This window comes from Tursiops truncatus, chromosome 2 (assembly GCF_011762595.2).
Source record: "Tursiops truncatus isolate mTurTru1 chromosome 2, mTurTru1.mat.Y, whole genome shotgun sequence".
Taxonomy (NCBI): Eukaryota; Metazoa; Chordata; class Mammalia; order Artiodactyla; family Delphinidae; genus Tursiops; species Tursiops truncatus.
In genome coordinates, this window is record NC_047035.1 from 35,368,907 (window position 1) to 35,396,787 (window position 27,881).

The following is a 27,881-nucleotide window of genomic DNA, read 5'->3' on the forward strand; positions in this document are numbered from 1 at the left end:
GGATTATCCCTGCCTCTTCACTCTGTGAGTGGATCTCATTCTCTCCAGCTAAACGTAGGTTATCTATCTACATGGTGTGGGAGATGGAAGGGTGAGCATGACCTTTGGTAGGTTAGAACTCCTGTCTGCCCCTGGATATACTGCCATAGCCAGTGGGATGGGGCATTATAATTGACTACATCTAGATTAAGTCCCCACTTCAATAAACAAGGGTAGAATATTATGTTCGGTAATCTCAACAAAAGCACAATGGTATGTGTTGGGGGAGGAAGGGGGTCTGTTAACAGAAATGAGAGAAGTATACGGAACAGAGAAAAGTAAGATCACATTTTAATTCAATTTCACAATGACAGTGACAGTTTTCCCTTTCAGTTGTGTACAACCAATTCCTCAGCATACCAATAGATTTATTCATGCAGGGGAAAACAGGTTTGCTTAGTTCTTGAGGAAGAGTAACTTTTTCATCAGTCATGGGTAACTATCAACAGAGGTGCTTAAACACAGCCATAATTCAGTACCAATAAATTAAGAATAACAAATCAAAAATATATACATTACATACTACTTCATGTGCTTAGAATGATTTGAATTTAGCTACAATATACAGCACAACATATTTTCTTCAAGATGCTTTTCTATTCTTGGAAATAGAGATTTCCTAGAATATCTTTTCAAAGCCAAATGTAACCATATGTTTATAAACATGCTATGAATTTATATAATGATGGGATATTGGGATAATTTTCACAATTCACTTAATTACTCCACTGAATTGAAAAGATAAGAATTCAATCCATTATTAAAAAAAAACTTTGACTTAAGCAGAAAAATATGCTATGGAATAATGAGTATAAAAGTAAGAAAGCATGGGGATGATGATGGATAAAGTGATATATTCTACAAGTAGTTCAAGAGGCTTTTGATAGCATTCAATCTGTTTAATGTACTAGAAAAAGAATGTATTTAAAGCTCAAATTCAATTGCTATTTCCAACCAAGGAATTTTTTAGCATCAAAGCACCTGTTTACTCATATTCTTTCATTAAAACTTCTTTTGATACTGAACAATTAGATTTGAAAATAAAATAAGAGGGCTTCCCTGGTGGCGCAGTGATTGAGGGTCCGCCTGCCCATGCAGGGGACGCGGCTTCGTGCCCCAGACTGGGAGGATCCCACGTGCCGCGGAGCGGCTGGGCCCGTGAGCCATGGCCGCTGAGCCTGTGCGTCCGGAGCCTGGGCTCCGCAGCGGGAGAGGCCACAGCGGTGAGAGGCCCGCATACCGCAAAAAAATAAATAAATAAAATAAGAAAGAAAAGTAACTTCATAGAAGTATATTTCCCTCTTTTTTTCCTTGTAAATAACAGATGTTAAATCATGTTGGTGACTCAGTAGATGGCACTGTTCTCATTAAATTAAAATGGATCTAATACAAAAAACAGGGCACACAAACTTAACCAACACTAATGTGCTTTCACGCAAAAATATAAAACAATATCCTGAACATCTGTATTAATTAATGCATTGAACCAATCAAATCTTAAATACAGTGAATGATTATTTACAAAACATTTACTTCCTTCCTACTGCAGCTTGACTAGAATTCTATAATTTTTCTTTTGGAAATATTAATGAGTGATCTAATAACACCTCTACTGAAAAATAAATTGGTTCTCTTTCCTCTAATTAAAATGTGAAATAACAGTACTTTCTATTTCTTTTAACAGTGCCTTTATTAGAGAATAATGTTTTCAAAATACTAACTAGGCTGCCATTATCAAGTTTTGAATGTACAGTTACAAATATTTTCTTCTCAAACATCACTCACTGCATTTACTGACTTGCAGTTACCTAACTTCCTCTAAGTCAGCTACGGTCACTTAAGCTCCTTATTCGCAGAGAGAGTACATCTTACACTTTATAGATCCCACAGTGACTCTCAAAAAACACCTACTGAAAAAAGACACGAAATAAAATTAATCACTAAACATAGTATACAGCAACAAAATGTATTCAATAATTATTTACTGAGTAGGGTATACATCAATGAACAAAAGCAACAAAACTGATACCAATAAAACCTATTAACCAGATCAGTAATTTAACTCGGAGATTTTATATTCAAGTTCTGAGGTGATGAGTTTATTATTCCCATAATCACATAGAGGAAATGATCCACATAACTTAAACTAGGTTGTATGAATAGCCCTAGGGCATCGAAGTGACCATTTACATTTAGTCAGTCATTCAACAAATATTTTCTGTGAGCCTACAATGTATTGTCAAGATCCAAACAAATCCCTAGGGATTTAAACAGGAATCAAAGCAATCCTCCTAGATTGATGAGCTCTGCATCCCACCCTCTCTCATTTTCTTGCTCTATATCTGGACAAAACAGGCCTCTGGAAGATTCCAGATGAAGGCAATTCAGTATTAAATAGCCTTACCTATTTATCCATTAGGGCTTAGCATTAGTCACCCTTCCAGACCAAGTAATGACATAGAGCCACTGCTGCCAAAGCTGCACCACCATCCCAAGTCCCCTAGACTGCTAAACAAATCTAAAGATAAGACAGGCTCTAGGCTCTAATGCTGCTCTGGAGTCTCAGCTTTCTCTAACCTAGTATGCACAAGATTCCAGGGTTGGATTCTGCTTTAGTGCCTGCTTCTGTTTTCTTACCAGTTCTTTATCTGGGGGTCTAAATTCATATCCCAGGACTCTGCTAAATGGCAAAATTTGGCTCCAAGGTAATAATTACATCCCTTCATGATGTTTACCTATATTGAATTTCCTGAAATGCCCTGCCTGATTGGCGCTAGCTCCATTTAAAAATGTAGTGCTCACAACACTTTTAAAGACAACCTAGCCTGCCACACCTTTTGGTTACTCTCTTACCTGTGGGATTTATTTTCCAAAGTCCACATCTACAGGCAAAACTATGCTACAAAGTTTCAGAGAGGCTAAATCTCTGTTAAGTCTCACATTCCTTAACTATCAACAGCCCTGTGTTGCCAAGAGAAATGTTGTCATTGCCCCAAAATGTGATGTCCTCTGCCTTATTCTACAAAATATTTAGGAGTCTATAAACACTCTTAAGCCTCTAAAACTCAAAATATCTCCAGTTCAGAAAACAAACCAACAAACAAAAGCTGACTGACTACCTCCCAGGGCTGTGCCTGACTAAAGATCTTCCAGATGAAGAAGAAATTCCTTCAAGGAGCTCAGCCTAGTGGGGTCAAAAGGTTTACATTAAGTTAACAGTACATATAGTTTAGGAACCCATATAACCTAGACTGGGAAAAAAGTAGACAATAAAAAAATACTATCTGCTTACTATGTGTCAGAGACACAGTCGATACAATTCCTTAGTTATTTTTATTCCCTCATAAAACAGCCTAGCTATCTTCTAAAGTCAGTTGCAGAATTAAGAAAATACCCAAGATACAAGGATTTATGTCTCTTTTATGCCCACCTATTTGATTAAATGGAAATATCTCTTCAATGAGTGCTATTAAATACCTGAATGGATTTCAGTGAAATAGTGGAATCTCTTTCTCCAGAGACTTTTAAAAGTAGGCTAAAGATAACTCAAATGTCAAAAATACTTTAAGGTTCTTTAAGGCAAGAAGATGAATTAACTAAATTCCCAGTAATATAAAATTTAAAGGTAGGGGAATGAAGGAAGACTTTTTATAAAAAAAATGACATGATATGAGTTCAGTTGGTGTTAAAATTATTATCACTCCTAATGAAGAAAGAAGAATCTTTAGGATTGATAAACTGATGGTATTAAAAAATAGAAAATCCTAAAATAAATAGAAAGTAGAAAAATGAATTTTCTTTTTGCTTTTTCTTTCATTTTTCTCTTATATTGTTTCTTTTTTTTCCTGAAAGTCTTGAAAGAATTTCTCAAATCTAGCACTATATTTTAGTTTCATGTTTTCAGTATTTCCTTACTTTAAATCTCAGATTATTTATGTATAGTAAAATGACTAAAATGAAATTAAGGATAAAAAATGTAAGTTATTATCTGTTAGTTCACACACAAAAGCAAGGGTTTGGAGTCAAAATTTTCTGTTCAAGTGTTTCTTGTGTTTTGTAGTTTTATGCGTGATATCTTTTGCTACTGTTCTTCTTGGTTTTTAAAAATTAGGGTAATAATAACTGGTTACAACAATAAAAATCATTAACATTTTACAACTGTCATCTTTTTATATTCAATCATAACAGTCACATAAGGCTCAACAAGTCTGTTGCCAAATTATATAAAAGTAAATCAAGGTTCAAAACAGTTATTCATCTATCCAAAGATGGTAATTTTAAAAGGGAAGAAGTTAGAGTGGATAATTTCTAAAGCCCTTTTCAGTCCTAACATTTTATGACTATAGTGTGTGTTTCAAGCCCTTGCTTTGCTTTTGTCACTCAGTACTAAAAATGGCATACCAGAGGATATGCTATTTTTCTTACATTGGAAATGCTTACTTTGTGGCATTTAACTTAAATTTAGAGTGAACTTTTGGCAACTACTAGAACAGATCAAAAACTACTACTACCAAAAAAGGGTAAAAAAAACAAAACCAAAAACAAACCAAAAAATCCTTTGATTCTTATTTCCAATGGTCATATATTTCAAAGAAACAAAGCCTAATCCTCTACAATTAAACAGCAATGAATTATAGGTAAGAATATGGCAGTATTGCAATAGTAAAGCAAACTTTACCTTATACTTTGAAACATAAAATACTCTCTTGTTTTAACTGTAAAACTGTTAACATATTAGTCATAAGATTGTTTAACAGCTCATCTCAGTGTTCAGTGCCTTCATAGTTTGGGACAAAATCTTATGTTAATCAGCAGTTATATGATTTTAACTAAAAATTTGAGAAAAACATCTCCCCATTCCTAATCATTTTTCTTTTACCAAATGAACAAAAGAAAACAAATTGTTAGGTCCTCTTATTCATATCTCAAAATTTTAGATAAAAGTATTCTCTATTTTTAAAGTATTTTAGCTCTCTAGTTTTATATTAAGAAGTAATACTTGAGGTCTAAGATTCCTGGTACCATCATGTAACAATTTGACCCTGTGGAAACAAATGGGACTAGCAAATAATAACCCTCATTCCTAGGCAAGGTATAAAACGTCCCTGCACCCTTTCCTACAAGATGGATTACATTTTTTTCCCTGAGATAAAATGAGTAACTTCTGCAAATTCTGTGTTGAAAGATCTCTTATTTCTCTTTTTCATGTTTGATATGTTTGTTCCCATATATAGATTATAGGACAAATCCATCTCCTAGTTTTCTAAACAAGGCAAAGAGAAGTTGTCACTGGACCCCACAACTTCTTCCATAGAGAAAGGTCAGAACACTTCCTTTTGCTGGAGCAGTCATTTGCTAGTATCTACAGATGCCTGGACACAGATTAGAGGCAAAACTCTCCTGTTGGTCAACCTACAATCTTTAAGCTAACAAAGCTAGTTCTCAGTACAAGGACTTTTTGGACAATTGCCACCTTCAGGTGGGTACAGAAAAGTAGAGGTATTGTTTACATTCCTTTGGATAGGAAATAAAGGGTGGGAGAAATCCTTTTCATAGGTTTCTGTTTCCTAGTGTACTGAAATTTAAATCTCATTGTGATCAAAAGAATCAAAGTACATCCAGTCCAGAGAAAAGCAGTTCCAGCATCCCTAAAATTGTCAGTCTCTAGAACAAATATGTTTCAACATTAGCCCACAGAATAAAGCAAGTTAAGAAGGCAAAAAATAATTTAGTGCAAATACAACTTGGAATAAAATTGCTAATTAACCTAGGTGGGAAACTTTAACCACACTCATCAGGATTATCTCCCCTAAGTGTTAGAGCAGGCAGTTAGCCAGATGTGAGCAGAGAAGCTAGTTCTCAGTGAGCATGTCACAGGTCATGTGACAGGAAACCATACATCTTGTGATAACAGGGGTCCTAGAGGCAAAGAAAGAAAGGCAGGAACCTCCAGAATCTGAAAGTAACCTTTTGCTCATTATTCCCTCATTTCCACAGAATTAGCCTTGCAACCAGAGCAGTACCCATCATGCACCTGATGCCATGACAGATCCAAGAAGACCAAATAAGGACAAAAACTTCCCCTCCCTTCAGGAAGGTGGAGCTGGGATGAAAACCAGGAAATTACCCCCAAAACTCCTCCCTCCTCAATGAATATTCCACCCAATCATTTTCACATCCCATATAACCATCTTGCTAGAAGGAACTCTGGGGCTCACCTGAGCCTGCCGGCTTTCCCTTCGGAGAGTTGTACTGTCGCTCAATAAATCCTCACTTTGTTTACTTGGCCTCCATGTCTCATCTCTGAATTCTTTCTGTGACGAAACAAGAACCTACCCTGCACTAACATAAGGAGGAAAATCCTTAATATATAGGGAGAAGTACATCAAAACCATAATAGCCTGGTGGAAACTCACTGTAGCTAGGAGAGGGAATCATAGGGGGAAGGGATGCTCTACTCTTGAAGGAGCAGGAATACATGCTAGTTCCAGCCTTACAACTAGAAGAGGGAAAGGAACACTTGTAAAGGCCTTAATCCCTATATCCAGGTACACAATGCCTGCCTACTGGGACTTAACAATAACATTAGTTGATAGCACGACAGTGAATTATATACACTTACATATATATATATATGTACACATACCTTTAAATACATACATAACAAATACATACATACACATAAAATATTATTCCTATCTCACACTAGCCTAGAACCCCTAACTCCTTCCTTAGGTCATACATCGTGGTCAGCAAAGGGATTATTAAGAAGATTCTCTCTGGTTTAGAACTTGTACCCTCTCAATTTCAAAGTCCTAAAACCATATTTATATATAGAAAAAAATAAAAGGTAAATTTAAATGTAATTCAAAACTATCTTGGCCTGGGGGGAGGGGCTGAAGAATCTTAAAATGTCACCAAATTTTAGAAGTGATCGGGATTTCAGAGATGAACTAGGAGTTCAACTCCACTATTTAAAAAGTGAATATCATATGACATTGTTTATATGTGGAATCTAAAAGAAAAAAAAAAAAAAGACAGAAATGAACATATTTCCAAATCAGAAAGAGACTCACAGACACAGAAAAAAAACTTATGGTTACCAAAGGGGAAAGGAGGGTGGGAGGAGGAATAAATTAGGAGGCAGTGATTAACATATACACACTACTATGTATAAAATAGATAACCAACAAAGGACCTACTCTATAGCACAGGGAACTTTACTCAATATTATGTAATAACCTATAAGGGAAAAGAATCTGAAAAAAAAAAATATATATATATATATTCAGTTATATATATATAACTGAATTGCTGGCTATACACCTGAAACTTACACAATACTGTATATCAACTATACTTCAATAAATTTTTTTTTTTAATAAAATAAAAAGTGAAGAAACTAAAGCCCACAGGGATTTTCCCAATGTCATACAACTAAGTAATGACAGAGTCAGGGCTGAAACTAAAGTATTCAGTTCTTAGCTGATGAATAGAATAATTGTACTTGCTAGCTCATTAAAAAAAATTTTTCCAGAAGTTTAGATTCAAAAACAAAAAATTACTATTATTTAAGTTCTCTTCCCTGACAATAAATTAACATTAGCTTCCCATACCCTACAAAGCAGAAATTCCCTGCCTAACTTTGAATGTTGTAAAGTTAAACCTATGTGTCCCTTTAAACATACCAATAGTCATAATCATCATAATTACAACATTGATTTTGAGCCAAACTAGAATTTAAGAAAAAGAAATCTGACGAGCAGTATTCAAGCTAGATAACCTTAACAAATATATTTAATTTGTATATTTATATTTATACATAAAGTACATCAGGCAAGGCCTAAGAGCAAGTTTTTCAAATTTGTAAACTACACCATGCAACCAATTCATTTAAGATTATTTGGGTTGGACTGTGTAATCGTTCAAGATTATCCAGTTTATAAATAGAGAAAAAAATTTTTTTCACCTAGCTAATATTACTTAATTTTGAAATGTCAAACACCCAGCATTAAATCTCATATTAGTTGCTTCTGTCTGAGAAGTGACTTTCAATAAGTTAAACTAACACAATAAGAAAACAGTATGCCAAAAAATACATGCATCTTATACCAGTTTAGCAGATTTCTTTCATCAAGACACCAAATACATTGTCTAGGAAACCTGTCAAGTCCAGGTAAAACAGACCTATGATGCTCAAAGTACCGCTGTGCTCTGAAAGATGTCCATTGTTACCAAAGAGGAGTCTCAGCCCACAGTTCAGTGATTTGCTCAAACTAGTTATATCTCAGTAGGAAAGAGAAATGTAATCAAAAAAGTACATAACACTTAGCTACAGAACATCAGCAAAAGGAATGGATGATACATTTACAATAAAAAGAACCAAATGCTTTATACTATGACTGCTATGATAAATCTCATTTTTATGAATGGATATGGTTGTTGGCATATAATATACCCGCTCCTTGTGATAATTTAATACCTTTCCAAATTAAACAAAATCTGACATACACACTTACCCTTCTCCTCTTCCTCCCCACTTTATAGATGACTCACCCAACACAAAAATTAGCCAGAAACAGCAAATTTTACTTCTTACACATACTTTGTTATAAAATTTGAGGAAAAGATTTAATGATATACATGCCAAGGAATAATGCTAATACTTTTAACTGGTGAAAAAAAAATTCTTGGCTTACAATCATTAGCACTTGTAAAGGAGTAATTATTATCAATCAAGATTTAATTGTAGCATACTAAAAATATAACAAAGTACTATTTATTTTTTTGTATCCTTACTTGTATGAAGAAGCATCTAAATATGTGTATTAAAAAATGTGTGATGAGAGCATAAATTAAACATAAACTCTTAAAAACAGAAAAACAAGGGTGAGACCAAAGTAGAGCCAGGAATAAAGCTAAAAATGTACCATAAATGTAAACCCATTGCTGTATGTTTTAATAGATGTATATATTAGAAGACATGTTTAAATATATCCAGGTACTGGTATATGTATAAAATGTTTTTTAAAAAGTTATACTAGAAATTTACAGTGACTACCTTTAAAGAAAAGGACAAGGGATTGAGGTTGAAAATTTTTTCATTTTAAACATTTCTGTGCTACACTGAATGTATGTATATATTAAATACAAATAAATCAGAAAGTACTAAGCAGACCATGAAAAAAGCATTAGATAGCCGCAACAACAAAATTAAGGCTCAAGGGTCTGGAAAATACAGAGGATTACAGAGTACTGAATACATAGTGGGAGAATGTGATGTTTTTGTAGGAAATGGACAGTAAGGGAAGCAGAAAGGATAAAATGTTATTTACTACATCAAAATGTTAGATGTGCGATCAAAGCAAGTCACCCTAAGAAAAAGACTACTAAGTACTTCTAAATTCCTCTTAGCCTTTTGTTTCAACCAGTAGCTAGCTTTAAGACTTAAGAAAGCCACATACACTGAGACTGAAGCTTCACTTAAATAAAAGGGAATGACTACATTAGTGGTACCCAAGACCAATTTTTTTTTTTAAGTTTAAGTCATTCTCAGTATACTCAGAAAAGTAAATGACAATGTATTGAGTTTTTCTATAAAGCTAACTTTATTAAATTTAGAGGACTTTTTTATTCAGTGACTTCGTCCTTTTTTATACGTTCAAACATTCTTTATGACGGTGATAGCTGATAACAGTTGGGTTTTTATTATGCTCTTAGAAAAATAAAAAGTTGGCACTTCTTTGTCCATCCTCCAAACTTTTTAATACATTTTACTAGTCCATGAAATCCAAAATTTTAGAAACCACTAAAGTAAATGCTAAAGACAGGTATGTTTTGAGTCCAATGAAAGGTTTAAATCTCCCTGTATTTTAATAAGGAACCACATTTATACAGTGATAGCTATCTATTTCCCCAGAGCTACAAAGATGAATAGCAACTTGAGAAATTGTCAGGAAATTGTTAAGAATATATGTTCATGCCTTCTGAATGCTTCAAATGGAACATGTACTTAACTTATTCATCAAGTACTTACTGTGTACCTACGCTGACAGTAATGTAAAACATTAATATAATAAAAACTTGCTGTGGTCTCCTTAAACTCTGAATAGCAGAACCAAGGATTTGTCAGTGGGCAAGAAAAGCCAGACTAGAAATTACTAGCATTTGCGATTAGAAAGAGACATACAAGTGTCCAATGAAAAAAATGCAAGCAGTCAAGCAAAATTACCAAGATGAGTTGGCCAAAGAGGTGGTGATGAATCAGACATGATACGTATTACTGGAACCAAAGTACTAAAAAAGGGTTTGGTCATAAGACATAAAGAAAAATATTAGAACTGGGATGTAAAATAAGAATATAACTAGAACTGGGGTGTAAAATAAGAATATTCTAAAAATATTAGAACTGGGATGTAAAGTAAGTTACTGACTTAGGATTGTTTACATTTCCTTTATCTAGAAAGAAGTTGATGCTATATTAAGGTCTGACCTAACTTTCAAATGAGCATTTAACAGGCTCAGATGAAAACTTTAGAGAGCTAAAAGGAAAAGGGGTGAAGTCATTTAAATGAAACCTAGTATTCAGAAATAATAAAGAAAGAATTCTTCATTCCTGCTTTTGGGACAGAAGTGAAACCATCAACAAAGAATTAGGTTAAGTATATAATAAACCCACTAAGTACCAAACCTTGCATATTAGTATGAGGCTTAAATTACATCTTAATTTAATGTGCTCAAAATTAGCCATCCTAGATGTTACACCCTATATTATTCTTTAAAATTATGTTTCTAGCATTCAAAAAACCAAGTTCATTAAGTCTTATAACTAAAATTTGTTAGTCTTAGAGAGGTCTAGAGGATTACATTTTGTTTAATAAGAAGCTCTTCATAGATTACGATTAAATCCTTTAAGAAAAAAAATTATATGTGCCTCCCCACTAAAATCTGTAAACATCCTAATCCCCGGAATCTGGGAATATGTTATTTTACATAGCAAAAGGGGTTCTGCAAATGTAATGAAAATTATGGACCATGAGATGGGGAGATTATCCTGGTTTATCTGAGTTGACCTAATCTAATCACCTGAGTCCTTAAAAGAGGGTACCCTTCTCAATTGTTTTCAAAGAAAGAAAACAGGATGGATGGTAGTATGAGAAGGACACAATCCATCATTGTTGGCTTTAAGGATGGAAAGAGGCCATGAGCCAAGGAATGCAGGCAGCCTCTAGAAGCTAGAAAAGGCAAGGAATCAGATTCTCCCCTATAGCCTCCAGAATGGAATGCAGCCCTGTTGACACCTTGGCTTTAGCCCAGTGAGATCCATGTTTTGACCTATAACACTATAAGCTAACAAATTTGTATTGCTCAAGCCATCTGTGTGATAATTTGTTACAGCAGCAACTGAAAATATATATTCTATAACTTCAGTTTTATAAATTATTTTAACTTAGCCTATTTTTAGAAATAATACACATACAGACATATATAAAGCAAAATACTAGACTAAAAATAAGATAACCTGAATTCTAGCCACAGTCTGACAGCTAAGTATCTGTGTGACCTTGGGTAAACCATTTCTCCACTGGGACACCAATTTCCTCATCAGTAATATGAAACCCATAAGCAATTGTTATGAAATAAATCAAAACAGCAATTATAGTCAATCCTAGACTCCGGAATCCTGAGGATTAAACAGAATACAGAAACAGTTATTAATTTAAGATTATGTTAATGAGAATAGCATTACATAATTAATTCCATTTATAACAATGAATTCTATACTAAATGATATAAGCAATTATAAGAATGACTTAAAATGAAGGATCAAATTTCAGGGCTGAGCAAACAAAGATTTTTTTGAAAGGAAGCCACATAAAAAAATATATGGGGGGCTTCCCTGGTGGCACAGTGGTTGAGAGTCTGCCTGCCGATGCAGGGGACACGGGTTTGTGCCCCATTATGGGAAGATCCCACATGCCGCGGAGCGGCTGGGCCCGTGAGCCATGGCCACTGAGCCTGCACACCCAGAGCCTGTGCTCCGCAACGAGAGAGGCCACAACAGTGAGAGGCCCACGTACCAAAAAAAAAAAAAAAAAAAAAAAAATATATATATATATGGGTCTGATGAGTATCATTATCTAAGACAGACAGTAAAATCAGATTATTTTTTTCACTCTCATACCTCATTATTCAAATTTTCATTATTCTGAGAATTTCACAGAAAAATTGTTTCTGATCTTCAAGACTGTATGTTGTCTTCTTCATGTATTCTCCTCACTGTATTTCAGTACTTTTTGTACAAGAGATCAATTACAACACAGTATTTATGTCATTTCTTAAAATAAATTCTAAGTGGGAGTACATGTTACCATGATGCTATAGTTCCTCAGGAATCAATAAACATTCAGTTTTATATAGTGAAACTTCCTAGCACACAGTAGTAAAGATTACCATAATTCTTCAACTGGAAACCTATCCCACGTTAGTTTGAGAGATTTCATTTAGTGGGGGTGGGGGGGAGTCATTTTTTTCAGGTGAAGGTTTTTAGTAATTTTTCAAATAAATTACTAAACTGCTTCTAAAATAATGATTATTATTAAATGTCTCCAGTGGATAGTAATTAGTATGCAGCCAGGTCAAAGAAATATTCTCAAACCAAAATGAGAATCAAGGGCAAGAGAGGATTATCATAATTTGGAATTCCACAACTATAAGATACATTAATAACTCACATAACTGGAAAATAACTCAGTTTTAAGGGATTTATTCCACACATAATTCTGAAGTAGAATACACTTTTAAAAGTCAAGATGATTTTTGATGACAGCCTTGTTTAAACACACTTAAATCACAGAATCCAGTGGATTCAGAAGGGAACATACAGATAATCTGACAGTGAGACCTTACTTTTCTTGTAATTTAATACTTTGATTTTATTTGCGAGAAAACACGTAGGCTTTGAAAACTTCAAAACTATGCCTTCAAAAACTATGTAGCATGTTCCATCTTATAATTTAATGTAAAAAATGTATCTTCTTTTCCTTAGACTATTTCCCTTAGAAATCATCATAATTCTGCCAATACAACTTTCCTAAAGATGACATAATTTACATAAGCAGTCATTCTATTTACAGGTGTCAAGTATCTCATTGTTCACTTAAATCAGTGATGACTTGTCTTTTATTTTAAAGTGGTAATTACAAGTTGCTTTTGCATTAAACCATCGTTTTGCCATTATATTCTCAACAAAGCTTGGGAAAACATTGTAATATCTTAGTATTCGTTAAACATTATCAGTTTGTTGTTTTAATTAAGGCATGTAACAAATGCTTGAAGTAGAAGCCTTTGTATATTCTAGCATCCAAAGATACTATGACAGTTGCCATGAAGGAACACCAATTTAAAATGGTAATGAAATAAAACATGTCAAGGTAGTCTGACATATGTAATATGACATATATGTAATCTGACATATCTGACGTAACAGTACAACAGTACTTCTGTTATTCTTTAATGAAGTCAATGTTAAATGTTCAATATATTTAATATAAAACTATATAAACAGACTTTTAAAACTATTTTTTAAATGCAGAAATTTAAATTTTTGGAACCAAAAGTTAGTCTTACACTAATCTCTCAAAATCTTATATTGATCCAAATAAAAACTAGTTTCATTCCATTTTTTTGATCAGGATATATATCTGCAAACGAATATTTAGTGGGATTATTTAGATATTCCCAATTATGTCCTTCCATTTCCATTCCCATAGTTTTTTTGCAATCCCTTCATATGAAAAATTCTGCCTTTGAAAATATTCTGTCTTAAACTTTCTATCAAAATGGTATAGTGAGTGGGACTTCCCTGGCGGTTCTGTGATTAAGACTCTGCGCTTCCAATGCAGGGGGTGAGGGTTCGATCCCTGGTTGGGGAACTAAGACCCACATGCCATGCAGCACAGCCAAAAAAAAGAATGGTGTAGTGAGTTTATACAGACTCATCGCATCAGCTCCAAACACACGGTAGTGACAGAAAAGAGAAAAGAAAACTGGGAAGGAGGGAAAAAAAAGATATTTAGTGAGGCTTAAAAAAAAACCTCAATTGAAAAATGGGCAAAAGACTTAAAAAACTTAAATAGATATTTCACCAAATAGTATACAGGGATGGCAAATAAGCACATTTTTAAAGATGTTCAACATCATTAGCCAATAGAGAAATGCAAATCACAATGAGATACCAGTACATTCCTAAAAGAATGACTAAAATAAAAAATACTGACACAAACAATACTAGTGAGGATGCAGAGCAACTGGAACTCTCATACATTGTTGGGGGGACAAAAATGGTACAGCCACACGGAAAACAGTTTGGCAGTCTTTTAAAAAGTTAAATATACACTTACCATAGGTCCCATCAATCCCACTCCCAGGTATTTACCCTAGAGAAATGAAAACGTATGTTCACTTACCCTAGAGAAATGAAAACGTATGTTCACAAAAACCTGTACGTAAATTTTTAGAGCTGATCTGTTAAAAAAACAAACAAACAAAAAACCCAAATGTCCTTCAACTGGTGAATGGATAAACAAACCATGGTACATTTGTACAATGAAATACAACTCAACAATAAAAAGAAATGAACTACTGATAAATGCAACAACTTGGATGAATCTCAGAAGCCATTATGCAGACTGAAAGAAACTAGTCTAGAAAAGGTTAAATACTGTACGATTCCATTGAAATAACATTCTTGAAAAGATAAAACTACAGTGACAAAGAACAGATCAGTAGTTGCCAGAACTTATAGTCAGGGAGAAGGTGACCAAAATGACATAGCACAAGGGAGGTTTTTGGTAGGATGAGATTGTTCTGTATCCTGACAGTGGTCATGGCTATGTGAATTCATATATGTATTAAAATTTATAGAAGTGTACCAAAAAAGTCAATTTTACTCAACATTCATTTAAAAATATATTTATATAAATAGTACATAAAATACTTGTTTTATATAGTTATATACTTATATTTTATATTTATGTATACATACTTGTGTGTGTGTGTATGTACATATATACACACACAAACATACAGCTGACCCTTGAACAACGTAGGGTTAGGGGTTCCAACCCTCCGCACAATCGAAAGTCCATGTATAACATATAGTTGGCCCTCTGTATCCTCAGTTCCTCCGTATTCACAATTCCGCATCCACGGATCCAACCAACCTCAGATAATGTACTACTATAGTATTTACTATTGGAAAAACTCTGCATATTAAGTGGACTCGCACAGTTCAAACACATATTGTTCAAGGGCCTACTGTTTATATATTCACCCCACTCCCATCCTGTGGTCTGGAAATAAAATAAAAATGTAAAGTGAGCTGAGTGAAAGCTACAGACCTATTGAGCTCCTCTGTACAGAAGAAAGCAGTGGCAGATAATCAGTCAGTTCCTGTAGGGTAACGGGAACCAAAGTTCTCTAGCTCTAGCAAAGACCACAGCTAAACTCACTGCTTGAACTTATACCTCAAACTTCTCCCACACCACCACAACCCTAGCTTCTGAAAAGAAGGCTGGGGGAAAACAAATAAAACTATTATTAAACCACTACTGGGACTGAGACTTTAAAGGAATTGCAGAGTAGGAGGCTAAAAACCTGTAAAGATATTCCCTCCAGTTGTTGACATACTCCTAAACTTTACATGCACAGAGCAAAACTCCAAGAATGCCAGCAGAAAATGGCAGAGGTTTCAGTAGTCACACATGTTGGTAAGACTGTAATTTAAGTTAAAAAGACCTTGCGACTTCCCTGGTGGTCCAGTGGGTAAGACTCTGTGCTCCCAATGCAGGGGGCCAGGGTTCGATCCCTCATCGGGGAACTAGATCTCGCATGCAGGCCGCATTAACCACATGCCGCAACTAAGAAGTCCGCATGCTGCAACTAAGATCCTGCATGCCACAACTAAAACATGGCGCAGCCTGAATAAATGAATGAATAAATAAATATATATATAATAAATACACACACACACAGACACACAGACACACACAGACACACACACACACACACACACACACACACACACACATACATACAAAGTTAAAAGGACCTTGATAAAGTACCCTAGGCTTTAAGTTGAGACTTCAGAATGGCCTGGACTACATGGAACAAGAGCAAAAGTGAAATAGATCAGCCCTAACAAAAACTAACACTAATCCTCAATAAGATTACAAAAGATGAGTCACAGAACAGGCATATACGTATTTGACATTGCAATGTCATTCCTGTTTTAAGTATAAAACTTCAAAAACTTAAGTCCTTATTGTATATAATTTAAAATACTGATTCAAGTGAAGCCAGTTTATGTGTCATATCTAAGTATTCACATAGCTATTGCTCTGATCTCTCTACTAACAAGCTACTTTACTTTCTATCCTTTCTCTTTTCTGCTTCCTATGACTTCAGCCAGTACAAGATTCAACTTAATATAAACTAACTCAACCTCATGAAATCTCATTATTTTAGCTGCCCTGCTAAATCATTCATTTTCTTAATTCCCATCAGATTAGATAAAATCATCTTCAGACACAAGAAGATAAACAGATTACAGGCCAGTTTATTTACTGAGCATCTCTTGAAACAGGTGCCCCCTCTTAAGTCCAAATGGCTATGGCTGGAAAGAATGGTATCAAGAGATACAAAATGCACACCTGCCTCAGCATGCCACTTTGGCAAGGGCTGTAATAGTACAGAAGCTGTTTGCCTTACAAAGATATGGGTTTCAGAAAGGCACTTAACAACATCTCTTTAGAGTCTTGGCTTAAAGGCCACCAAAGTCTCAAACATATTTCTGCTCTGCAACCTCCTTTTAAATCATTCAACATGTATTGGCCATCACCTACATGAGTAATATTACACGATGTGGCAAATAATTGTATAAAAGAGGGCCTCCATACTTAAGAAGCACACAACCTATTTAAATAACATTAATATACATGAAACATTTAAATAACAAATAATACAAGATAGAAGGTGATTAAATGCCAAAATGAATGGAAACCATTCAAACTGAGGGTAAAAAAGGTCATATGATAATTTTAGGTACACATCACATAAAAATGCTATAGCAATTACCTGTCTATTAACAAACAAGTTAATGTTTATGAAGCAGACTAAGGAGAAATCCCAAATACTAAGACAAACCCCAAATTTTGAGGATAACAGTTCTATGTCAGAGGATTTTGTATAGGCTTATGCCTCAACTTTATAATGTATTTGGTAGTACCGTCAGTACAAAAATGAAATTCATCTCTGTATGCACTCTTTAAAAAGAATTCTTTTAAAAATTGTATGCATTCGGGCTTCCCTGGTGGCTCAATGGTTGAGAGTCCGCCTGCCGTGCAGGGGACACGGGTTCGTGCCCCGGTCTGGGAAGATCCCACATGCCGCAGAGCGGCTAGGCCCGTGAGCCATGGCCGCTGAGCCTGCGCATCCGGAGCCTGTGCTCCACAATGGGAGAGGCCACAACAGTGAGAGGCCCGTGTACCGCAGAAAAAAAAAAAAAAATTGTATGCATTCATTTATTCATGCAATAAATACTTATTAAGCATCTACCATATGCCAGACACTATAATAGATGCTAGGGAGATAAGAGTGATAAACAATATACACATTTGCAAAACAGTCACTTCATTCTTACTGATAAACATCTATGAATCCCATATCAATATAGGAAAGATGAATATTATTACTTGGTAATATTATAGAACTTAATACAACTTAGGTAAATGTGTGTACATAAATAAATGTGCATAAATATATTTGATATAATGTACCATACTTGTAATATACCATTCTATGTAACCTACCATATGTTCATGATCTGCTACAGAGATTTTGTTTTGTGACATAATAAAAAAAACATTAGGTGCTTATGCTACTACCATCTTTTGGTTTTTGTTTTGTTTTTAAACTAGTGTTTTTAAACTTGTTTATCCTTCAAATTCTGAAACCACCTTTGTTCCAATATTTTAAATCTATACATTAATATTATTTGCCACAAACTGGCTGAAAACTATTGAAACCTTTATATTGTACCATGTATGTATCATACTATGTATTTTTGCTTAACAATCTGCATTAGAAGTATCTTTCACATATCTGTTCAACTCGGTGTGAATGAAATCCTTACATACCCACTTTCAAAGAATGAAAATGAGGTTATTAGGATCACTTCTAAAGTCTGTTCAGGTACTAAAAGTCTATGATTCCCTAACTGTACAACTGACAGTATAAGAGCAAAACTCAAGTAAAATCCAATCATTTACCGGGACCTGCACCTAATTTAAAACGTCTTTAAAGCCATAGCCCCATTTGTTGCACTGGCCATTCTACCCAACATAACCTTAATCTCATTTCTGTCCCCATCCCTGCCCCTGATTACACACACCAACCCTTGCATAAATTGTAAATCCATGTGGTTTTTAAACAATAAAACCCAGGAAGTTCAGGAAAGTAAAATATCCCAAAATGTAAACTTTTAGATAATTAGACAAATATTTTTAATTTGTACTAAATTATATCTAGTACCATTTTATAATCAAGATGAAATTAAATAAAAGGGCTTTTGATGAAATTAAACAAAAGGAAGATCAAGAAGCCAGGAAACTATCCATATAAAAACCAATAACAGATTAACTGAGAAATTAACTAAATGGAAAACATAAAGAAATTAACTAAATGGAAAACACAAAGAATTTCCAAGTGGAAATTCTAGAACTTAAAAGTACTGGAATTGAAATTAAAAGTTTACTACTGGAGCGGCTTAACAGTATACTGGAGATGGTATAAGAAAGTGAAGTTGAAGACCAATTATTAAAATTACTGAACCTTGCTGAGAGAAAAAAAAACTCAAGAAAAATGAATTAAGCTTCAGGGACCTGCAGACATTATCAAATGATCTAAAATATGTATAACTGTGGTCCCACTGGGGAAGACAGTGAGACTGGGGCAAAAGAAATATCTGAAAAATAAATGGCTGAAAACTTCCCAAGTATGATGAAACACAGCAATTTCAAGAAGTTTAGCCAATCCCAACCAGGATAAATATAAAGAGAACCACATCTAGGCATATCATAGTCAAATTGATAAAAACCAAAGATAAAGAAAAAAATCTTGAGTGCAGCCAGAAAACAGAGAAAAAAAGCGGGGAGGGAAGACACATCACGCACAAGCGAAACAAGGATAAGAATGACTACCAACTTCTCATCAGAGGTCGGAAGACAACAGAATGACATCTTTAAAGTACTGTGGGTGTGGGGAAGTAGCAACCTAAAATTTTATATTCAGTAAAAATATCCCTCAGACATGAGGGTGAAAAAAGACACTTCCAGCTAAACAAAAGCTGAGAGAAGGAATACTTGCCACGTGATCTTCACTATAAGAAATGCTAAAGGATGTCCTTCAGGTCAAAAAGAAAGGATACAAAATGGATACTTAGATCTAAAGGAAAGAACAAAGAGTACGAGAAATGGTAAATAATTGGGTAAATATAAAGATTATGTTTTCTTTCTTCTTATATCACTTAAAAGTCAAATAACTGTTAAATGCAAAATATAGCAACACTGTAAGGTGGGGTTCATAACACACACAGAAGTAAAACATATAATGAAAAATCACACAAAAAGGGGCAAGAAAATGGAATTATAGTCAGCCCTCTGTATCCATGGGTTTCGAATCTGTGGATTCAAACAACTTGCAGATCAAAAATATTAAAGAAAAATTTCAGAAAGTTCCAAAAATCAATACTTGAATTTCTCATGTGCTGGTAACTATTTACATAGCATTTACATTATATTTCCAACTACTTACACGGCATTCACACTGTATTAGCTTATTATAAATAATCTAGAGATGATTTAAAGTGTATATGGGGGCTTCCCTGGTGGCGCAGTTGAGAGTCCGCCTGCCAATGCAGGGGACACGGGTTCGTGCCCCGGTCTGGGAAGATCCCACATGCCACGGAGCGCCTGGGCCCGTGAGCCATGGCCGCTGAGCCTGCGCGTCCGGAGCCAGTGCTCCGCAACAGGAGAGGCCACAACAGTGAGAGGCCCGCGTACCGCAAAACATAAAATAAAAAATAAAAAAATAAAACCCGGCTTTTTTTTAATCTATGTTAACATAACTCAAGGACTTCACAAAATGCTACCAATGTAGACTAGATGATTTATTAATATTAGCATGCTTGGAAATACCTTATTTTAGCATTATTTTGTATAAATAAAATTTCAGTGATATTTCTTCTGTATTAATTCAAATTGATAACACTTGTTTTAGAAAAGACAGGTGAGTAACTTTACCAGGTTCACTGGAAAAGCAGGTATTTCAATGCCATCTTCTGTTTAATTTCAGTTATACCAACACATTCAAAATTGATCACTTAATCATTTTCAAAAATACTAATTTCATTCAAAGAGCTAATTACGGTATCTTTAACATTATTTCATTTATCTCAATGAAATAAAGTTGTAATATAATGCAGCGGGGTTAAGAAAATGGACAACCCAAACTACCCAAGTTGAAATTCTAGCTCCACCAGTAAACTATGTGACTTAGATATACCACTTCATATCTCTGTACCTCAGTTTTCCTCACATGAAAAAATGGAATAATAGGCCTTATTATTTTAGGTTATGATTACTTTTAACCTAGTTAATATATGTAAAATGCTCAGTACAAAGCCTGATATATACTAATCATAATGATACGTGTTAACTGTGATTATTAGAGTATTTCTCCTGTTACATAGAAAAAGCCCTGGATTGGGGCTTAAATTCTAATTTCACCACTTGTTGCAGATTTTAGCAATCTGCTTGACTTCTCTGAGACTCCTCCATTTCCTTACCTATAAAATGAGAGACTCTAAGGTAGGTCTCTTCCAGTTTGAGAATTTCCGCTTTTGGAGAAAATTCACATTCTCTCTTCTCATTAAATTAGGAGCTTATATCATCTCTTTCCCCTGCTCATTCTGAAATTATTTCTTTCTCCCTTAACTTCTCATTTATTTTCATTCATTTTAATATTTACTAATTTTCTTCAGATTCACCAGCCCCATTTTTTTTTTCTTATTCACCTCTGGTGACATTTTCCTAGGAGCTTGATACAACTGCATTCTTACTTGCCTCTACTCAGTCTTACCATTTTCTATAATCTCAGTACAGTCATGGTCTGCCACCCTGTGATAGAATAATAACACCAAAAACACAACATTTTTATAGCACTTTTACATTCATCCTCTCATTTAAATCTCATAACCATCACCCTGTAAAAGGTTATCATGCTCAGAGAAAGAATGTGATCTGACCCATAACCTGCAGAGCTAGGACATAAACTTAGGATAAATGCCTCAGAATGTTAATTTTGTGTTATTCCTTATTGTTTCCTTGTCTTACTAAAATGAGCAGGAAATTAGCTATCAAGAGGACCTAATTTTGAGCACCAACTCCGATACTTACTATTTGACCTTGTACAGGATACATCACAACTCTGAACCTGTTTCCCCATGTATAACACTGGGATAACAAATGTTTTGTAAGAAAAAAAAAACAAAAACTGACTTATAAAATCTAAGGGGCTGTACTTTTTTCAAACACCTTGTTCGTGCCAAAACCTGTCTATCTCTGATTCACTGCATAACTAAATTTTCTCTCCCTGGCCCATGTAGCATAGGACTATATCAGCTTTTTCCTCACTGTTCTGAATTAACTCCCTAGTTCTCAGATACTTCTGCTTCATTTGATCCATAGAAGAAACCGTCTGTGCTTGGAAAGATCAATTCCACTGAACAGATGAAATACAGTCATTCAAAAATTGTTGAGCATCAACTACGTTTCATGAACTATGAACCAGAAAATAATATTGGAGAGAAAGAAAATACTGAAAAGAAAATAATATTGGAGAGAAAGAAAAAAAGAGGTGTACTTAAATGAGAGAGACAGAGATCATTAAAAGAAGTCTGATAAATTTTTTATCCATGCACAAGAAGATTAGAGACCTCTTTCTCCTCCTCTTTCTTTCTACTCCTTTAATTCTAACTCCTTCCCTCCTCTGTTGGATAGAGGAAGCGAGCAAAAAGAAGAATTAGGAAAAGCTGGGTTCAAGTGCAAAGGCTACACCAGGGAGAATGGGATAAAATATGGTATCTAGAAGTCTACAGCACTCCTAATACCTCCAGATAACCTACATAAAGCATCAGTAACTAAGAGACAGAGGATGAAAGAGAACAAAATTAATAAGTATGTACAACTTGCCAGTTATTGTATGAGGTTCACACAAGTACATTATCACATTTAATATCTACACAATCTTGAGATGCAGGCAATTCTTTCACTTAACAAATATTTACTGGGCACTATATGCTAGGCACTGTTTGGAGTACTCAGAATACAACAGTAAACAGAACTAATAAATGAAGATCTCTGCCCTAGTGAAGCTTATTCTGACAGAAGAGATAGACAATTCAAGAGATGCTCTGTCTTGAATTCAACATGTAAATTAAGAAATGTGTTAAATGGCAAAAAATGCTACAGAAAAAAACAGAGCAGGTAAGGGGGATTAGATGTATATAGGGGAGGAGTGTATGTGAAAAAGAGATGAGGATGCCATTTTAATTACAGTGGTTTGAGATGTTGACATTTAAAGAAGTTGGTTGTGTGGTTCCTGGGAGCCACTGGAGAGTTCTAAACTTTTAGAGTTTTTCTAAAGGGAAAATCCCTTTTTGAAGGGATCACTCAGCTACTATGTTGAGAAAAGACTGTTAGATGGCATGTAAGAGGGCAACTGGGCTTCCCTGGTGGCGCAGTGGTTGAGAGTCCGCCTGCTGATGCAGGGGACTCGGGTTCGTGCCCCGGTCCAGGAAGATCCCACATGCCGGGGAGCGGCTGGGCCCGTGAGCCATGGCCGCTGAGCCTGCGCGTCCGGAGCCTGTGCTCCGCAACGGGAGAAGCCACAACAGTGAGAAGCCCGCGTACCGCAAAAAAACAGCAACAAAAAAAGAGGGCAACTGAGAGACAAATTACAAGGCTACTGCAGTAATCCAGGTGAGAGATAATAGTGGTTTGGACCAGGGTGAAACCAGCTTAGGTAGTGAGAAACTGACACATTTTAAATATATTTTCATATTTTGAAAGTAGGGCTTGACAAGATTTTGATTACAAATTGGTTATGGGAGTAAGAAAGAAGAATCAAGAGCAGCTCCAACTGGAAGAACGTAGTAAACATTTACTGAACTAAAAAATATTGTGGGAAAAGCAAGTTTTGAGCAGGGAATGAGTAATTTGGTTTGAGACATATTAATTATAAGATGTTAATCAGAAATCCAAATGGCAGTGTCAAGCAGAGGATCTGTACAGCATCTATGAGTCTGGAATTCAAGAGAGGGATCTTAAATGGGGATATACGGTTGACCCTTGAACAACACAGGGCTTAGGGACACATGACTCTCCACACAGTGGAAAATCCAAGTATAACTTATAGTTTACCCTCCTTAGCCAAGGTTTCTCTGTATCCTTGGTTCTGAATCTGCAGATTTAACCAACCATGGATCATGTAGTACTTGTAGTATTTACTAGTGAAAAAAATCCAAGTATAAGTGAACCCACACAGTTCAAACCCATGTTGTTCAAGGATCAGCTATAAATACAAATTTAGGAATTTTCAGGATATAGGAATTTTCAGGGTATAGTTGGTGTTTAGAGCCATGGTCATCAAGGGAGTGAGTATAGACATAGAAGAGAACCCAAAACAAATACTCCAATATTTAAGAGACTGAGAAGAGGAGGAAAACAAGTGACATAGGAAGAAAGATTTTTGAAAACTATAATGTCCTGGAAGCCAAGTGAAGAAGGTATATGTAAAAAGGAATGGTCAGTTGTGTCAAATGCTGCTGCTAAATTAAGGGAGATGAGTATGGAGAAATTAATTTGAGATTTAACAATATGAAGGTCATTGGTAACATTGTCAAAAGTAGTTTCAATGCAGTGGTAATGGCAAAAGCTTGATTGTACTGGATTTAAGAGGAAATAAAAAGAAGGGAATTGGATACAACACAGACAACTCTTTCAAGGAGTCTGCTGCAAATGGGGAGCAAATAAAGTGTTACCTGGTAAGTAGGGGAAAAAAAAAGATATTTTAAAGATACAAAGAGCAGTAGGTTTTTTTGTCTTCTTATGGCAGTGATACAGTACTGAGAAAATTTTATGACATGGTGAGAGTGGAGAATTGATGTCCTTAATTAGGCATAAAAAAATAGAATCTAAAACACAATGGAGGGAATTGGCTTTAGAATGGTAGAAAGTAATAGGTGAGAATACAGACTATAGGGATTAGAGATGTTGGTAGTAGGTAGATGTAGTAAAAGGAGTCCATGCAATCAGTTCTCTTCTGATTGCTTCATTTTTTTTCAGTGAGGAAGGAAGCAAAATCATCAGCTGAGGACAAGACGGGGGATGAGATATTGTTGGAAGGTATCATGACAAAAAACATGAAATCAGTCATTTAAGAGAATAGAAAAATAAATGATCTAGGAAAATATGGTACTATTTATTAAGGATTCACTTGACATTTGTGATGAATTTAAAGTAAAACTAGTCAGCATGATTTTGCATTTTCCTCTAGACACATACAGCTCCACAGACACAGATTGGATTTAAATGAATATTAGATTTAATCTGGGTTATGGTTTTTCCAAGTGAGTGTAACCACATTAGAATGAGACAAGAAAGTTAAGGGTATATGCCAGGGAGTTGAGGATGCATGCTGCAGATAATGAAGGACCATGAAATTAAAGTTGGATAAAAGAGGAAGTGGTGACTCAAGGGACAGAGGAACAAATTAAAAGATGGTAGAAGCAATAAATCAATTATTTCTATTTTATAAATAAGACTTAAGTTGCCCAAATCACACTTTTTTTTTTTTTTTTGCGGTATGCGGGCCTCTCACTGTTGTGGCCTCTCCCGTTGCGGAGCACAGGCTCTGGACGTGCAGGCTCAGCGGCCATGGCTCACGGGCCCAGCCGCTCCGTGGCATGTAGGATCTTCCCGGACCGGGGCAGGAACCCGGGTCCCCTGCATCGGCAGGCGGACTCTTAACCACTGTGCCACCAGGGAAGCCCTACACATATTTTCAGTTACATAACTGGAACAGAATATGAACTCAGATGTGCTTCATTCAAGTCACTCTTTCCATGGTACCAACGGCGCCAGGCTGTCTTGTAAATTTGATTTTCACTGGCATGCCACCCTCTGCCAGGTTGGACCTAAAGCAAATTACAAGTTAAACAATTTTTTCCCAGGCCTCTTCACCTCCCTCTTCTTCCATGTCTCAAACGCTAAGAGCCCTTCAGTGTCCAAACTCACAAATGAGTCTTGCCCTCCCCCCGATTTATACAAAATTACTTTCATTTTTCCCTACCAATGGACCCCCTTCATGAAAATCTGAATCGCTAAGAATCGCTCTGAATGTAAAAATACTGAAGTTTGTTCAGGTTTTTCTATTAACATCTTACAGGAAAAAAACCTGAACAAACTTTTTGGCCAACCCAATATCTCAAATATAAATGACTAAATAAACCCTCTTCATGGTTATTCTCATTCTAACAGGAAGTCTGGTTAACCCACTTTAAACTTCATCGTGAACCATATTAGGTAAAATAACTGAGCTGCACGAGAACTTTTTATTGACTTTTCTTATTGCCAGCACTCTCTCCCTTAAATATATCCTTTATAAAATCCCACAATACAGAATTTTATCTTCTCTCAGAGAATGAGAAAGTGATAACACTACAAGCTATGAATCAGACCCAAACTTGTGTTAAAGTTGGGATTGACATATATACACTAATATGTATAAAACAGATAACCAATGAGAACCCTCTGTACAGCACAGGGAACTCCACTGTACAGTAGAAACTAACACAATATTGTAAAACAACTATAGCCCAAGAAAAATTTTTTTAAATAAAAAGATATTTTATATTTAGAAATGTAAATTGAATATTACAGTAAGTCTGAAACTACCTGCAAGCAAGAACTAACTGTAGCCAGTTAGAGATCTCTTCTGTTATTATGAGTAAATGGCTGAAAAGACAAAGGTCTTATTTATAATTTATGTCGACTATTATTTTTAAAGAAACCATCAAGTTAGGACAATAAGAAGGCTTTAATCCTGAATATATACCAAACTATCACCACTGACGATCTTGGAGGGCAGAAGGTAGAATTCTACTATAAATACTATACATCTCTGCATTTATATTCAGTTAGCATGGCTACTAAGTTTTATTACAATTTGCAATTATTCATTCTACCTTTCTTCAAAAGGAGAAGAAACCTCTACCTCTACTTGTTCCTATGTAACATAGCACTTTTATAGAAGTAAACATCTATGCCCCACTGACTTTGGCTTTGGCCAATGACGTATAAACAAACATCCAAGCAGAAGATTTAAGAGCCAGAACGTATTTCTGCCAAATCTTTCTTTTTTCCCCTGTTGGGAGAACAGAGTGGCCCAAATAGGAGTTGTTCTCCAGCCTGGATCTCAGAATTAGAAGACACACAGAGCAAGAGCAGAGCCACTGCCAACCTTCAGGTAACATGTATCAAGAGCAAAAAATAAACCTTTGTAAGCTAGTGAAATATGGGGGTAATTTGTCATGCAGTATAACTCAGCAAAAGTTAATTCAGCACGTATTACTTTTATAATCAGAAAAAAATAGATTTCACTGCTTCCATCTTTAAGGACAATAGGTGTATAATACTTCAACAACAACTAGGGGAAAAAAATGAAGGAAATGTGATATTTTTAAGACATCAAAGAACTTAAGAAGTAACAAGAAGTAGATAAACTGAATTTCCACCTAAAGAGCCCTCTTTAGGTGAGGTGATAATCACCTGCTATTTCTTTCCTAGGAGCATTTAAAGATTCCGGGCATAGACTGAGAATTGAGACTGGCCCAGGCAGGAGGACTGGTGAAAACAGTAAGCAGCACAGCTTTTAAGTGTGATGGACTGAAAACTAGAAAGCTCCAAATACAAGGCTAAAAAGGACATTTGCTGAGTTCTACAGTGATGCAAGAGGTTGGGGTAATGAGCTAGAATTGCAGAGTGAGATTTCCCTTAGTTTCATGGTACTTAAGAGAAAACTTGCTAGAAGAGGGAGAATCACACTAGCAAAACATGACACGTCTCCAACATTGCCTGTATTTGAAGCAGTGTGAAGCAAGAGATGAAAGGGCCAATCTCAAGACCTCCAAAGAACAGAACTGAACCTCCTGTAGTCTTTCAGGACTGTGGAGAAGAAACCTGACAGTCTCTCAATCAAAAATCTAGTAGGGCAAGGTTGACAAGTAAGAGACGATTCAATCTTACTAAAATATTACTGTAACTGCACTCCAGACTGACCCTGATTAAATCCAGCTCAATTCTTAATTAAACTGAGGTGTCCGCACCTCACCCAATTGGCCTAACAGTTGAAAAAGGGAAGAAAGATACCCTCTGGAGGAAGATACCCTCTTCAGCCTCTATATAGTTAAGTTACAATATACAGTGTTCAGTATATAATAAAAAATTTGAATTTCTATTAATATAACCACTCTTTTCATCAATATTTGCATGGTATATTTTTTTCCTTCTGTCACAACGTATGTAAAGAGACAAGAAAATATGACCTATAATCAAGACAAAAACTAGAAAATAGAAGCAGAGTCAGAGATGATGCAGATAGTGCAAAGACTTTAAAACAGCAATTATCAATATTTTCATGAAAGAAAAAACTAGAAAAAGTTT

The 27,881-nt window shown here is 35.3% G+C and overlaps 1 protein-coding gene across 19 annotated transcripts in view; it reads right to left on the reverse strand.

Moving 5' to 3' along the window:
* GPHN (gephyrin) overlaps positions 1-27,881 on the reverse strand; it is a 617,381-nt gene that overhangs the window by 565,196 nt on the left and 24,304 nt on the right. Inside the window, exon 1 of one of the 19 annotated variants that reach the window (XM_073800354.1) lies at positions 14,442-14,471. The exons of the other annotated variants lie outside the window; for them this stretch is intronic. The gene's annotated coding sequence lies outside the window, so the exon portion shown is untranslated. Of the gene's footprint in view, positions 1-14,441; positions 14,472-27,881 lie in introns of those variants that run through there. 19 annotated transcript variants of the gene reach the window in all.